General features: G+C 40.0%; 1 protein-coding gene across 2 annotated transcripts in view; it reads right to left on the bottom strand.

The window, feature by feature from the left end:
• Positions 1–4,641, bottom strand: part of LOC115209215 — a 57,939-nt gene extending 53,298 nt beyond the window's left edge. The window contains exon 1 of one of the 2 annotated variants that reach the window (XM_036501235.1): positions 4,161–4,641. The gene's annotated coding sequence lies outside the window, so the exon portion shown is untranslated. The remainder of the gene's footprint in view (positions 1–4,160) is intronic. The other variant, XM_029777475.2, reaches the window with a different exon arrangement.
• Positions 4,642–12,192: the final 7,551 nt, after the last annotated feature.

Here is a 12,192-nt window from a genome sequence, read left to right as displayed (position 1 = left end):
TCGACTGTGCAGAAGCTCCTTTGTAAAACACCGTGGCCAACCGACAAACATCGATATCTCTTTACAAGGAGGAGATAGTAAAAGTACAGTACAGGCAACATCTAATCTGCTGGTAAACAACTATTTCCCTCTCTCTCCCTCTTTCTCTTTGTCTCTCTCTCTCTCTCTCTCTCTCTCTCTCTCTCTCTCTCTCTCTCTCTCTCTCCCCATCTCTCGTCTCTCTTCCATTTCTTTAGAAATGTGGTCATGAACGTTGGTCAATGACCGAGAGAGTACAATCGCGAATACAAGCGGACCAAATGGAGTCCCAGAAAAGGAGCTCCGAAGTAACGTTACTCGACAGGGTGGAAAGCTCGGAAATCAAGAAATCCCTCCAGACTGAGATTCTCCACATTCAGAGGTCACAGCTCCGATACTACGGGCATGTGATTAGAATGTCATAGAAAAGAATCATAACGGATTCTTCAAACAGAGCCTAGCGGCTGGAGACCTAAGGGTAGACCAAGAACAAGGTGATTTGATAGTGTCCAGTGTTTCAGCCGGTCACGTTTGGGAATCCGGCAGGAAAGTCTAATGACGTTTGCTCCTGACAGAACCCTCTGAAGGAGGTGCCTGAGAATCTGACTCTTACAACCCTCCCAGGAACAGTGGGGTGGGTGATGAATGTGCATGGATGGTTGGAGAAATTTGCTTGGTGTTAGAGGCGGTATATGGTACAAATTATTTAGGGAGCATGTGACAGATTGGGAAATGAAGGGCTAGTGGTGTTTCTGTTACATACACAAATATACTTACATAAGCTCCATTATTTTAAGAATATTATCATAGTCCAGAATTTATTAAAATCGTGTAAATGAATTCTCCGTCGATTTCGACGATGACTATTCTTATTATCAAATAAACGGAACTACTAAATGAGCTATAGTGTACTCTTAATTTAAGGATTAGGCAAACCAATGAAATAACTTATAGTGGTCACGTGAGTTACGAGAAACAGCAGCCAAGTTTCCTTTATATCATATGCCACTATCTAAAAAAGATATTTATACTTATTCTTAGACATGCTATGTCTGTAAAAAGAAACTAGATGTTCTCGGTTGTATTGCCTTTAATCATGAATTTGCTCAATCAGAGGCGTGGGCTTACACAGCAACAAATCAACATGTCAGTTTGATATAATCGTGTTTATTTAAAATACAAAAGCAATTCATCGAAGAGGCTTCACTAATGAGTTTAGGGTCCATCCGTGTGCGCAGGAGGATTTGTATACTCACCCACGCACACCTACACACATTGGCACTCTGTCGGTTACGACAATAAAGGTTCCATTCGATCTGATCAACAGAATAGCCTGCTCGTGATATTAACGTGCACGTGGCTGAGCACTCCGTAGCCATGCGTGCCCTTTATATAGTTTTTAGGGAGATTCAGTGGAGTATAGAATATGACAAGGCTTGCACTTTGAAATACAGGTGCAACTCATTTTTGCCAGCCGAGTAGACTGGAGCAACGCGAAATAAAGTGTCTTACTGAAGGGCATAATGCACCGCCATGCATCGAACTCACAACGTTACGATCTTGAGCCAAATACCGTAACTACTAAGCCACCCACCTTCACCACACACACACAGATGTGCTTATTTCTTCATTGCCCACAAGGGGCTAAATATAGAGGGGACAAACAAGGACAGACAAAGGGACTAAGTCGATTACATTGACCCCAGTGCGTAACTGGTACTAATTTAATCGACCCCGAAAGGATGAAAGGCAAAGTCGACCTCGGTGGAATTTGAACTCAGAACGTAGCAGCAGACGAAATACAGATAAGCATTTCACCTGGCGTGCTAACGATTCTGCCAGCTCGCCGCCACACGCACAGATATACTGATGTACATCAGTGTTATACTGATGTATTCGTCATCGACGTCATCATCGTCATCATCATCATCATCATCATCATTATTATTATTATTATTATTATTATTATTAAGGTGGAGAGATGGTAGAATCGTTAGCGCACCAGACAAATGCCTAGCGGTATTTCGTCCGTCTTTATGTTTTGAGTTCAAATTCCGCCGAGGTCGACTTTGCTTTTCATCCTTTCAAGCTCGATAAAATAAGTACCAGTTGAACATTGGGGTCGATGTAATTGACTCATCTCCGCCCCCAAAATTGCTGCCCTTGTGGCAAAATTTGAAACCATTATTATTATTATTATTATTATTATTATTATTATTATTATTATTGTCGTGGTAGCATCGATTGATGTTGTTTGTAGAGATGGCTGCGGTGATTGTGATGATAGTAGCAGAAATGGTTGTAGTAGTGCTGATGGTGGTGGAGAGGAGGGGATATCATGATAGGGGCGGCGATAGCGGTGGTGGTGGAGTTTATTTTGTTTATATTATTTCATGTGATATTTGTGAGTATATGTCATTTGTGTGTCGTGTGCGTGCGTGCGCAGGAATGTTAGTACGGATGAGTAGTCATTTTTCAAAATCTCTTTTCTCGCTATTATTGGAACCTATGGATTATTGCATTGTTTGTATCGCTTTTCCTTGAACCCTTGTGTCTAATACAGAAATTATTAAATATTTGAAACTTTGACAAGAAAGAGAGAGTTCATACAATCCAAAATATTTGTCCTCACGAAATATTGTTTCGAATTTTTGTTAACCTTATGTTAAACAAGTAGATTAATCATTATAATTTTTTTTTTTAATTTTATTTTTATTATTATTATTATAATTATTATTATTACCATCATCATTATTATTAAGGCAGCGAACTGGCAGAATCGTTACCGCACCGGACAAAATGCTTAGCTGATTTTTCCTCCGGTTTTACCTTCGGAGTTCAAATTCCGCCATGGTCGACTTTGCCTTTCATCCATCGGGTTCGATAAAATTGAGCACTGAAGCCGATATAATCGACTGATTCCCTCTTCTGAAACAATTGGCCTTATACCAAAATTTGAAACTATTATTATTATTATTATCTTCATCATCATCCGCTCATTGGAATATATTCATACAAATGTTCAGTTATTACTATTTCCGTGTATTTATAAAAAGTAGAATCTATCTAACCACAATATTGCGGGAGTGGAGGGGACATAAGAAGGGCACAATTCATTCTAAGCGGACTAAAAAACGGTTTGCTTTTCTTTCTTCCTTTTTTTTTCTTTTTTTTTTTTTTTTAATATAAATATTTCAAACTCTAAGAATTGGAACTTTATTTATGTCAGCAACGGCTACAATGATATCGATGATGACGACGGAGACGTGGGAATCTCGACAGAGATGCTCAGCTTTCTAAAAGTTAAGTGTTAAATCTCTCATATTACACGCTGCAGTCTTTTAAAAAAATAAATAAAAACATGCGGGATAAAATAGTCTTAAATACTATATACGTGAAAACAAAAGATGGGCTGGCCACCACTAAAGGGATGTCTTTGAGCATGGATCTCCGCTCGGTCTGGATTCTCCTGGAGCTAAACAACGACGTCACATATTATTGAGAAAATAAGAGAAAAAAAAATTACTAGGCATGCGATCCATCATCATCCTCATCAACATCATTACCATCATCATTAGTGCCACTGTTGTCATCATCGTCATCGTGTTCGCAGCAACAACAACAACAAAGAGAGAAAAGAAACGTGTGGTTTTCGTTCTGCTGAGAGGAACAAAAAAATGCACCTAAATTTCCTTAAAATCATATCATCATACCATGTTTAAATACGAACACGTACGCATTAGCTAGTGATAATTTATAATAGCCATAGAGCGAAACAGAATCGTTATAGATGGAACTAACTCTGCATACACAGGTTCATAGTTACACGATCAAGGACTGACCAGGATCAAACAACAACAACAAAAGTTCACAGCAACTCTTGACGTTATGCTAGATGTGTGTGTGTGTGTGTGTGTGTTGTGTGTGTGTGTGTGTGTGTGTGTGTGTGTGTGTGTGTGTGTGCATAAGACAAAGATTTTTTTTTTTTGGTACTCTAATAAACTTATTGAAATATGGCTGCCTTATCCCAAATTAAGGCATGTATATCGGAGCAGTTAGTTCTATCTTTGCATTTACTGCCTAAGTCTTGTTATTAGTGATCGGTTAGTAAGCAAAGAAACGTTCAAAAGCCTCATACGAACCCCATCGTCAAATTAATGGTAGCACTTTTTTTTTCTCTGTGATAAAGTTGACTGACCACCGTCACCGCCAACCACATCAGTAGGAAATTATTATAAGTCAGTCTTGGATCGTCGTCGGACATCAACTATAAGAAGACACACATACATATATACATACAGACATGTACAGCAGACACACACATATATAGATAATATGTGTGCATTAAGTAGGTATATATATATATATATTTATATATATATATGAATTATATGTATATGTCTTGTGTGTAAATATGTATGTGCATATAACCTGCTGCTGCTGAAATGCAAAGAGAAACACAAGAGAAGGGTGTGATGTCGAATGAATAAATGAGAAGTTGGTATTAAGTTATAATGGATGGTGGAGCTGACGTAGAAAATATGCCGGGTGGTGGATGAGAGGAAGTAAGGGTAAAGCTGCTAGGAGAAACGGTGGTAGTGGTTCTGGTGGTGATGCTGGTGGTGCTCGTGGTGGTACTGGTGGGGATAGTATGCGATGGTGGCGTGGCTCTTGTACTAGTGCTGATAAATAGTGTTGGCTGGGTGCTGCCGATACGATGAAGATATTTGAGATGCCGATGGTGATGCTGGAACTTGAAGCGACGATGGGGGTGAGAGAAAGAGTACATTTGCAGTGATGGTGGTGATAGTAGTAATAGTAGTGATAGAGTGGTGGTGGTGGTGGTGGTGGTGGTGGTGGTGATAGTGGTGGTGGTCGTCGTCGTCGTCGTTGTCTTTGTGGTAGTAATATTTTTGATAGTTGTGAAGTTGAGGTAGCGATGTTGGAACTGAACTGAAGACAGAGGAGGTGATGGCAGAGACGGTGGCAGAAGCGGTGGTGGCGACAGTAGCGGCGATGGTGTTGAAAAATTCTAGTTATTGTGATTTTATTTTATTTTATCATTTTTTTTCAGTATAGACAAATTGGTTAGCAACATTGAGAGCAATGACGTTGTTACTGTTATCATCGTTGTTGTTGTGTAACCAGGGTCAACCCCCACCCCCACCCCCAGCCCCACCCTCACCCTTTTCCCTGGTCTAACAGACCCATGGCACCGACGTCGTTGTTGATAGTACTGAGAGGGAGGGGGATTATGGTAGTGCTGTTGTTATTGTTCTTAATGATAGAGTCAGCTGATGAGGGAGTGATGGCGGGAAGGGGATACACGTACTATATTCGAATGAGTTGTGAGCGAGACTTTATTCTATAAATTGGTTGTTGATGCTGTTTAACCTAGATCAAGCTTTCCTACCGTGATCATCCCACCTTTTTTTCTTTCTTTTTTTATATCTAAGACTACACTATTCGACTTGTCCTTTTAATTATTGTTATTATTCTCATTTTATCTATTTTTTTAAGACAAGCGGTAGGGTGGGTCTTCTTGGGATCGGGAGAGGGAGATATTGAACGGCTATTTTTAGTAGGCAGCCAAAACCACATAAAGGCTTTCTCGTTAGCTCGAGTTTTTAAAGGTTGGCACTAATTGTAGGTAGGGGGATGACGTCGATGACGACTACGATGATGACGATAATGATGATGATGACGATGATGATGGTAATGGAGAGGTAATGATGATGAAAGTGAGGAGGAGAAGAAGGAGGAGGAGAAGGAGGAAGATGAGGAGAGAGAAGAGGTGATGTTGATTGTGAGGATGGTGACGATGATAATGAGGAGGAGGAGGAGGAAGACGAGGAGGGAGAAGAGGTGATGGTCACTGTGATTATGGTGACGATGGTAATGATGAAGAGGAAGAGAAATAGTGGTGGTGGTGGTGGTGGTGGTGGTGTTAGCGGCGGCGGCGGCAGTGGCGGTGATGGTGATGATGAAGACGATGTTGATGGGTTTGCGAAACGAAACAAAGATGAAAGAACTGTGGAGGTAGCTGCGGGGGTTTTCTGAAGACAAGTTTACTCATGATGATACTAAACAGGAGCCAGAAGTTGAATAATGAGTGCCCAAGTGCCAGAATGAAAGAAGGTAGACGGGAGTGGGTGAAGTGTGGTGAGGGGAGGGGGCGGGGCGGAGTGACGGTAGAGGGGCTTATTCAGGATGGCAAATCTGAATTAGTAAATGTTGAAGAAGGGAGCTACAGATGCTGCTGATAGTGTTGCTGTCTGTGAAGATGCTGGCAAGACAAGGAAGCTGGGTGGAATGCGTTGACTTGTTGGCTGGTTGGTGGGCGGGTGGGTGGTTGGCTCTGGGTTATTAATTCTTTTTTATTTTATTTTTTTGCTTTTGGCTTTATTTTGTTTATTTCTGTTTTTTTTTTTCTGTTTGTTTTTAATTGTTGGGGTTTAATGTTGTTTTGAAAAAGTGGGTGTGGCTGTGGTGATGATGGCGGGGTTGACGATCTAGAGGAAAAAGGAGTTGATAATAATGATAAAATGAAAAAAGGAGGAGGAGGAGGCTATAAAGGTAAGAAAAAGAAAAAGAAATACAAGAAAGGAGAAAGTGAAGAAAGAAAGAAAGAAAGAAAAAAAAAGAAAGCAAGCAGGCAGGCAGGCAGGCAGGCAGGAAGGAAGGAAGGAAGGGGAGAAGAAATTGAGAAAGAAAAGAAATGAGGAAAAGAAGGAAGGGTACGAGAGGAAAGAAACAAAAAAGAAAAAAAAAACAGAAAATTGTAAAAAAGAAAAGTGGGGTGGGGTGAAACTATTTCGGTTAATGCATTAAGAACTTTACCAGTTTGATGGTATATGAAGGGGGGCGTGCTTTCTGTCAGTTTTCCAGTTTCTTAACATGCTCGTCTACATTTGGCACCGTCTTTATACTTACTACATACCTTATGGAAACTTTTTTTCTAATTATTTTTTTAATGACGCCACTTTTGGGTTAGATATCATAAGTCACAATACACTTAGTGAAGTCTAGTAATCATAGTTTTTACCATGCTCCTAGTAAAGGTAAGTTCATTCTGTCTGAGGAAAAGAGGTTAAGAGGTGATTTAATTGCATTTTTATAGAATTATTTTGTATCGTTTACTTGTTTCAGTCATTAGACTGCGGCCGCGTTGGGGCAACGCCTTGAATAATTTTTAGTCAAATAAATCGACCGCAGTACCTATATTTTTTTTAAAAGCCTGGTACTTAACTTATCGTTTTTTGGCTGAACCGCTAAGTTACTGAAACGTAAACACAACAATACCAGTTGTCAAGCGGGAGTGGGGGGACAAACACACACACACAAGCACACACACACGCATGGTTGTTCTATAAAGCTAAAGTATTCAGCGTCTAATTCGGCGGACGAATTTGTCAGCGGGCAGTTCAGCTTAATGGTAAAGCACTTAGCCGGAATCTTTGAGGGATATGGTTTCGAGTCTCATGTCTTGTTGACAAACTTTTCCGCCTTGATAGTGTAATTTACCCAGTTTTTCTGCTGCTCTAACGGCAACTATGCGCTCGAAAAAACATCTTATTTGTATCATACAATATATATATTTATATACTACAGGCTTCTTTCAGTTTCCGTCTTCCAAATCCATTTACGAGGATTTGATCGGCCCGAGGTTATAGCTAAAAACATTTGCGCAAGGTGCTATGCAGTGGGACTGAACCTGGAACCATATGGTTGGGAAGCAAGGCTTCTTACCACACAGCCACGCCTGTGCTTATGCGTTTTCTATTTATTTTGATTTTATTTATTTGTGGCGGGGCGGTATTTTTATTTTTATGGTTTTTATCAAGAATGGTAGATTAGCGGAATTGACAGAGGTTGATAACATGTGTCACGTAGAGAGGTGAGACGTGCATACATGAGTAACTGCAGGACTTCCATTAAAAAAAACAGATTTTGAATTTGGTTTCCAAGATTCTTGATGTGAACTCGTGTTGAAAAAATGTTGTTATATCTTGGCGGGGGGGTCAGTACGCCAGTAATAAACACACGCACTGATTCAATTTCACTTCTTTTCTCTTCCCCAAGTCTGCTTCAAATTTGTCTTAGATTTGAAGCATACCTGAAGAAGAAAGGGCATACCATTGACGCAATCGGGAATTGCGACGAAAGTACTTTGACAAACAACTGATTGATTAGCCGAGTGATTAAGCAAGCAATCGATTAGTTAGTTGGCTACATAACTAACCAATTGACTCATAATAAAGAAGTCAAATTAAACCAGAGCGTGTGTTTGTTATTGGTGTAATGACCTCCCCCACTCCAAGATACAACAACCAACAAACCTTACTCTCGCCTATACTTAAAGAGGAACTTTCCAGGTAGAGATCTTTAGTTTCACAAGATTTACAGAAACTTATACTGACTCTCTATACAAACAAACATATTTATAGCTCGGTCAAAGAAGAAGGGCCACTATTCGAGGCGCTTTACAATGCCTCCAAAACAAAGAAACCACAACTCATAAGTATCAGTGCATTAAAATAACGAATTCACCTCAGACTACAGATATACTCTGAACGATTGCAATACAGCGGACACTCCAGTCGGTTTCGTTAAAGAGGCTTTGATATTCCAGTAAGCTCTATTAGAGAGACACTTTACTTTCTCTTTTATTCTTTCATTCTTTTTACTTGTCTCAGTGATTAGACTATGGTCATGCTGGAGCACCGCCTGGAAGGGTTTAAGTGTAACAAACTGGAACCCAGGACTTTATTATTTTAAAAGTCTGATACTTATTTTATCCGTTTCATTTGCCAAACTGCTAAGTTATGGGAACGTAAACAAACCTACGCAGGTTATCAAGTGGTTTGGAGACAAACACACACACACGCATATACATACATACGTACATAAATACGTACAAGTCTACCATTCTCTCTCTCTCTCTCGCATACACACGCGCACGCACACACATACATAAACATACACACCCATACACACACATATCCCTAATTCACACGTCACATCTTACATGCAAAATACACTGTTCCTCTTCGAGACCGAATTCTCTCAGCGCTTATCTGTAGTCTATCTCGCTACAAACACACACACACGCATATACATACATACGTACATAAATACGTACAAGTCTACCATTCTCTCTCTCTCTCTCGCATACACACGCGCACGCACACACATACATAAACATACACACCCATACACACACATATCCCTAATTCACACGTCACATCTTACATGCAAAATACACTGTTCCTCTTCGAGACCGAATTCTCTCAGCGCTTATCTGTAGTCTATCTCGCTACAAACACACACACACGCATATACATACATACGTACATAAATACGTACAAGTCTACCATTCTCTCTCTCTCTCTTCTCTCTCTCTCTCTCTCTCTCTCGCATACACACGCGCACGCACACACATACATAAACATACACACCCATACACACACATATCCCTAATTCACACGTCACATCTTACATGCAAAATACACTGTTCCTCTTCGAGACCGAATTCTCTCAGCGCTTATCTGTAGTCTATCTCGCTACAAACACACACACACGCATATACATACATACGTACATAAATACGTACAAGTCTACCATTCTCTCTCTCTCTCTCTTCTCTCTCTCTCTCTCTCTCTCCTCTCTCTCTCTCTCTCTCCTCTCTCTCTCTCTCTCTCCTCTCTCTCTCCCTCTCTCCCACCCTCTCTCTCTCTCTCTCTCGCATACACACGCGCACGCACACAACATACATAAACATACACACCCATACACACACATATCCCTAATTCACACGTCACATCTTACATGCAAAATACACTGTTCCTCTTCGAGACCGAATTCTCTCAGCGCTTATCTGTAGTCTATCTCGCTACAAACACACACACACACACACACACACACACACACACCACACACACACACACACACACACACACACACACATACACACACAGAGACGTATGTACGTATGCGTGTGTGCATGTATGTATATATCAATATCTATGCACATGCACACTCACACATACACACACAAACGCACGTATGTATGTATGCGTATGTGCATACACACACACACACACATACACACACAAACAAAACAAGCACACATTATCCTCACCTATACTGTCAGACGTCAACAAAAGTTATTTCTAGGTTTGAAAAAAAAAAGAGGAAGGAGGAGCAACGATCTGATGTTTGAACCAAAGCGAAGGTAGCTCTTTTTCCATCATGAAGATAAACTGTAGATAGATACGTGTGTGTATGTAAGGTGTCGGGGTAGATTAGATTTGCGGTATAGGGACGGCGGCAGATAAACATTTGGTAGAAAGTTTTGATGGTAAACTAACTTAATTTCAGTGTGTACTGATACATTAATGCAACCTAGTTTCAGACTTTTGAAAAGGATATATTTCTGACTGCTTGACCCTAGCTAGACTTATGTTAACAAAATCGTATGATGCTTGTTCATATGTTCAGATAGATTGATAGGTAGATAAATAGATAGATAGATAGATAGATAGATAGATAGATAGATAGATAGATAGATAGATAGATAGATAGATAGATAGATAGATAGATAGATAGATAGTCATATATATATGTATATATATATATATATATATACACACACACACATATAAATATTTGTGTGTGTAGAGAGAGAGACAGACAAACAGGAACTAGCGGTCAGGCGGTGACAGGTTGGCATTCATTTTCCACTTTCTGTTTCTCAAACTTACATACTAACTCTCTCTCTCTCTCTCCCTCTCTCTCTCTCCTCCTCTCTCTCTCTCTCTTAAACGCCAAAACACACACTGACATACACAAGCATACACATGCACATATACACATACACATGCACATATACACATATACACGTACACATATCTTACTAGATGCAATGACAATGTAGGTCGCTGCACAATTCCATCCACCCAAAGCTAGAGTTTGCAGTATCAATTCAATGTTGATGCCATTGAACTCCTTTAGCATTTATGACACAACAACCTTCAGATTGCTCTGTAAATGTTCGTTGCACCTCTGCCTATTGCAATAAATCAAATTCTAATACAAATGATGTAGAATATAAAAACTAAAATGGAATAAAACATATGTGAGAGAGAGAGAGAGAGAGAGAGAGAGAGGGCATGGCCAAGTGGTTAGGGTGTTGCATTTGCGATAGCAAGATCGAGGTTTCGATTCTACGACCGACAGTGCGGTATGTTCTTGAGCAAAACACTTCGTTTTACACTGTTCCAGTCCAGTCCACTCTGCTGCAAATTCGCTCAAGAGGAATGCTGGCCTACCCACCGAACCAACGGAGTGGCACCATTCAAAGGCTACAATAATGTGTGGAAGCACTTAGTGACCAGTGATGTATAACAACGTCCAATAGTGTGGTCGATACAGTAATATATACATTCATTAAATGGAGAAGCGGTGACGAGTGACAATTCTGTAAATAATAATAATTATTCAAATTTTTGCCACAAGGGCAGCTTGGTGGGGGTGGTGATAAGTTGATTACATCGACCCCAGTGCTCAACTAGTGTTTATTTTATCGACCCCGAAAGGAGGAAAGGCAAAGTCGACCTCGGCGGAATTTGTAAATAATAATTATTTAAGCTTAAAGCTTATAAGCAATCACCGTGTACTGACAAAAGAAAAGTGTCTAATATTGGGGCATATAAGCCCTCGATGGAAAAAGAGTGTCATTACGCATGTGACTTGAATCCACACTTCTTATATTCGCGATAAGTGTGCTAACCATGTGTACGGACACCCTAATAATCAAATGGCTGTTACTGGTCAGGGAATCATGAAGTGGCACAAACTGGTGATTTCAGGAATGTTTTTTAAATGTGTAATTCGTGTATGTTCACCTGATGAAAACATTATTTTTTCGCATGATGTAATATCTCTATTCATCAATAAAAAAACTCGTTGGAAACAGTTGTAGTGAATGAACCTTTATCCATTTGCTGTTATTTATTAATTATTCACCTTACTCGGAACTTGCGATCAGTGTGAATCCAGAATCTGTTAAGTGCGGTACAATTGGTGAAGTGTGTTCCTAAATACCGCCTTGAGACTCATAATACACTCAGCCTGATGCAGTTGACTGTATATACAACTGGAATAATAATTTGT

The sequence above is a fragment of the Octopus sinensis genome, linkage group LG3, assembly GCF_006345805.1.
Source record: "Octopus sinensis linkage group LG3, ASM634580v1, whole genome shotgun sequence".
Lineage (NCBI taxonomy): Eukaryota > Metazoa > Mollusca > Cephalopoda > Octopoda > Octopodidae > Octopus > Octopus sinensis.
This window is presented reverse-complemented; position numbering and strand designations above follow the sequence as displayed.